Here is a 5,383-nt window from a genome sequence, read left to right on the forward strand (position 1 = left end):
ATAGCAAGCTGCTTGCTGTGGGGGGCACTTGACAGGAGGGAGGGACCAGGAGACCTGAAGAGGGACCCAAGCAGAGAAGAATCTGGGCGGCTCTGTGCAAAATCACTGCACAGGGCAGATAAGTATAACATGTTTATTATTTTTAACAAAAAAAAAAACACAAGACTTTACAATCTCTGCTTTAGCATTAACAGATATAGCACCTATAGCAAAAGAGACTGATTGCTTAAAACCTGTGCCCAGGCTATGGACATCAAACTGTTTACATATTGTTAATAAGCAGCTAAAGAGCTTTAAAGCAAGCCATCCCTGACCCCTCTAACCAGCCCTGGACACAGATACTGTTGCTTGCATCCAGTTCTGTCCACATACAAACTGGCTGCAGCTGATCAGCCAGTCTGTAGGCAGCTATAGTGAGTGCTGCTGTGTCCAGAGGGGGCCCTTTGGCCTCAAATGGTCTTAGCAACACCTAAAACCTGCAGAAAAGTACAGCTGTCATAAAAAAACATAGTGTAGCACAGTCAAGAGTTTGCAAGCATAATGTGAAAAAAAAAAAAAAAAACAAGCCTAAACATTATATTCTTTAAGAATATCCTTTAAATCATTCAAAGAACCCAACATAGTAACAAGTGACAATTGCTTTATTTTTATGTAAGAAATCCATACAATAACAGCACAGCTCCTGAAACCTCTTTTATAAAATTACGTTCGGTATAGGTTTGTAAATTGTCTCGCAAAACTGAAGATAACTGCCAAGAGTAATAAGTACATTAATCTGTCAGAGATAATGGAGCACTCAACTGATCATTTTGTTTTGTTAGAAAACCATTAAATTGTGTGGGTGAGAGATGTGCCAAGGTTAAGCAGTTCAAATCAATGAACACAGACTTCTGTGACTTTTCCTGCAATCATCTTCTATAATAGATGTTCTTAACCAAGACTTTCCAGGCATATTGAGGTATAAGAAACAAATAATTGGATATAAGGCTGGATCCCTGAATAATAATGCTAAGTGATCAGATCATATATCACATAGAGTTGCGCTCATAAGTTTACATACTCTGGAAGAATTTATGATTTCTTGGCCATTTTTCAGAGAATATGAATGATAACACAAAAACTTTTCTTTCATTCATGGTTAGTGTTTGGCTAAAGCCATTTATTATCAATCGACAGTGTTTACTCTTTTTAAATCATAATGGCAACAGAAACTACCCAAATGACCCTGGTCAAAAGTTTACATACCCTGGTGATTTTGGCCTGATGACATGTACACAAGTTGACAGAAAGGGGTTTGAATGGCTATTAAAGGTAACCATCCTCCCCTGTGATCTGTTTTCTTGTAATTAGTGTGTGTGTATAAAAGGTCAATGAGTTTCTGGACTCCTGACAGACCCTTGCATCTTTCATCTTTGCATCTTTCATCCAGTGCTGCACTGATGTTTCTGGATTTTGAGTCTTGGGGAAAGCAAAAGAATTGTAAAAGGATCTGCGGGAAAAGGTAGTTGAACTGTATAAAACAGGAAAGGGATATAAAAAGATATCCAAGGATTTGAGAATGCCAATCAGCAGTTTTCAAACTCTAATCAAGCAGTGGAAAATGAGGGGTTCAGTTAAAACCAAACCACGGTCAGGTAGACCAACTAAAATTTCAGCCACAACTGCCAGGAAAATTGTTCGGGATGCAAAGAAAAACCCACAAATTCAGGTAAAATGCAAGACTCTTTGAAAACTATGTGGTGTGGCTGTTTCAGGATGCACAATAAGGAGGCACTTGAAGAAAGATGGGCTTCACGGTCGCGTCGCCAGAAGAAAGCCATTGCTATGCAAATTCCACAAAGTATCCCGCTTACAATATGGCAAACAGCACAGAGACAAGCCTCAAACCTTCTGGCACAAAGTCATTTGGAGTGATGAGACCAAAATTGAGCTTTTTGGCCACAACCATAAACTACATTTGGAGAGGCGTCAACAAGGCCTACGATGAAAGGTACACCATTCCTACTGTGAAACACAGAGGTGGATGGCTGATGTTTTAGGGATGTGTGAGCTACAAAGGCACAGGAAATGTGGTCAAAATGAATGGCAAGATTAATGCGGTATGTTATCAAAAAATACTGGAGGAACATTTGCATTCATCAGCCAGGAAGCTGCGCATGGGATGTACTTGGACATTCCAACATGACAATGATCCAAAACACAAGGCCAAGTCGACCTGTCATTGGCTACAGCAGAATAAAGTGAAGGTTCTGGAGTGGCCATCTGAGTCTCCTGACTTCCATATCATTGAGCCACTCTCAAACATGCAGGTCATGCAAGACAGCCCAATAATTTTTCAGGAACTGGAGGCTTTTTGCCAAGAGGAATGGGCAGCTTTACCATATGAGAAGATAAAGAGACTCATCCAGATATACCACAAAAGACTTCAAGCTGTCATTAATGTTAAAGGGGGCAATACGCGGTATTAAGAACTGGGGTATGTAAGCTTTTGATCAGGGTCATTTGGGTAGTTTTTGTTGCCATTATGATTTAAAAGAATAAACACATTTGATTAATAATAAAAGGCTTCAGCAAAACACTAACCATGAGTGAAATAAAAGTTTTTGTCTTATTCATATTCTCTGAAAAATGGCTAAGAAATCATAAAATCGTCAAGGGTATGTAAACTTATGAGCACAACTGTACATATCTTCATACAATGATGGTTGTATCTATAAGTTAATGAATGCCATTATCCTACATTATTGAATATTGTTATTGTACCATTGATCAATGCAGTCCTGAGGAAGCAGATCAATGTTTTCAGAGAAACACGTTGACACCATTCAGTACAGTCCAACAAATGAATAATTGGGTGTATATTGCAAATTAGTTTTAATGTGTGATAAGGCAATGTTATATTCATTGATCACTACAAGCATTTAATATGTTTTTTTTTTCTTCAATGGCTCCCGCTGCTGTCTCAGCCAGTGAGGAGAGGGAGTCTCAGAACAGCCGAGGCTCTCGTGCACATCGCTGAATCAAGAGGTGAGTATTACAGGGACTGTGGGGGGGAGCCAGATACTGAAGGTTTTTTTTAACCTTTATGCATAGAATGCATGAAGGTAAAAAACCTTCAGCCTTCACAACCAATTTAAGAAATATTATTGGTACAAATGGAGTGCCTCAAAAGTCTAACCATCCTTCCATTTTAAAATATTATACGTATTACAGGAATCTTCATACTTTCCAGCATTTCAGTCCATATGTTGGAATAGTCAGGATTAATGTTGGCAGTAACTTTACCTCAATTCAGTTGTTTGAAGTCAACAACAAAAATCTCACAAGTTGGTTATAGCTAGCATGTGTATGTATGACTTGCTGCTTTTATAGCAATAAATATAAAATGTATTCTTTCAGGTGTTCTGTTCCTAGCTATCCATATGTAAAGCAAAATAAAAAGGCATGAACATCTTTTGAAGACATACTAATATCTAATAGGACAGATAATGATTATTTTGACCGTCTGACAAATGAGGTACAGGGATATACTGAGCAATCTATTTGGAGGGGCTGTTATATAGCAGACTTTTTGGATGTAGTAGCTGGTTGTATGGTGTGCAGTGCGCTCCTGTGCCACTCTCCTCTCTTTATTCAGACCCCCACCGCCCACAACATCCCTCCCCCCTGCTACTGCTGCAGAGAACAGGCATTCAGCTACCCACTGTGTTTGGAGCGGCTCTGTGTGAAGATCTCTCTGCTCTTCTCCTTCACCCCTCTCCCTTCTAGCAGCATGCAGAGAGCCAATCAGGGGGAGAGACACATGGAACAGGGGATTCTGGGAAATGTAGTCCTAAATGGGGCACTATACATTACAAGTCAAAGGAGGCTAAAGGAGCTGTGGACTTCTCTACCCACATTTCCCTAGATGCATCAGAGGAGAGGGACATTTTTCCAGGGCAAAATTCTGGGGAAGGGAGCGGTGCAGTGTGGGGAGAGAGGGAGAGGATAGTCAGCTTTGTACTGTGGGACCATCCTGGAGAAAAGGGGGAGTGAGAGAGAGACTGAGCTACCTCAAAAACCCTCTGGCATGCTGAGGATCGGAGAGTGCAGAGCTGTGACCTGTGTGCTGCGGGACTGAACCATCACCAGCTGTGATGAGGATCGGACTCACCCCAGGCAACCTAGAGTGAATCGACCCCTATCCAGAGAAACCAGTACTGCTGTGTCACTGGATCTGTCGAAAAAGCCTTGCGGCCATGACTTGTTTCTACCACTAGAGATTGAAGCCTTAGGAACTGACTTCACAGCTGTTTATAGCCTTATTACTGCCTGCTGACATTTTTGACTGTCTGCATGAACACCATCGGTACCATTGGGCCCCAATGTTAGCTGGCTGAAGCGTCAGGACCAGAGACTGCCCCTTTACAGTTGCTACAGAGACCTTTGGACCTTGCCTAATTTAGGAGGTACCTCTTGGGAATGCTGTGCCATTCCCTTAAAGTACATTCTAACCCAGTTCAAACAAATGGCAACCACTCCAGCCTATTATTATTATTATTCAGAATTTTTATAGCACCAACAGTTTGCGCAGCACTTTACAACAAAGGGGAAGACGGTACAATTACAATACAATTCAATACAGGAGGGATCAGAGGGTCCTGCTCTTTAGAGCTTACAATCTAGAAGAGAGGGTCAACTGGAACAAAGGGTAGTAGCTGTGGGGGATGATCAGATGGACAAAGTGAAAATACAGTTGCTAGGTGGGGGTAGGATAGACTTCTCTGAAGAGGAGGGTTTACAGGGATCATCTAAAAGCTAATAGAATAGGAGATAGACGGACAGATTGGGGTAAGGCATTCCAAAGGCTTGGAGATGCTCTGGAAAAGTCCTGGAGGCAAGCATGGGAGGAGGAGATGAGTGAGCTAGTGAGCAGGAGGTCTTGAGAAGAACGAAGAGAACGATTAGGTTAGTATTTTGAGACTAGGTCAGTGATGTAGCTGGGGGCAGAATTGTGGATTACTTTGTAGGTAGTTGTTAGTATTTTGAATTTAATTCATTGTGCAAGTAGAAGCCAGTGGAGAGATTGACAGAGAGGAGTAGCAGAGACAGAGCGGTTGGTAAGGTGGATGAGTCTGGCGGCAGCATTCATGATTGACTGAAGGGGGGATAGAGTATACAGCGGTAGGCCAATGAGGAGGGAGTTGCAGTAGTCAAGGCGAGAGATAACCAGGGAGTGAATTAGGAGCTTTGTTGTATCATTAGTTAGAAAGGGGCATATTTTGGAGGTGTTTCGGAGGTTGAGGTGGCAAGATTTGGACAGTGAGTGGATGTGGGGCTTAAAGGAGAGTTCAGAGTCCAGGACTACTCCTAGGACCTTGGCATGTGGGGATGGGCTGATAGT

Source organism: Lithobates pipiens, unplaced genomic scaffold (assembly GCF_037356315.1).
Source record: "Lithobates pipiens isolate NorthernLeopardFrog02 unplaced genomic scaffold, aLitPip1_a1.2 Scaffold_13, whole genome shotgun sequence".
NCBI lineage: Eukaryota > Metazoa > Chordata > Amphibia > Anura > Ranidae > Lithobates > Lithobates pipiens.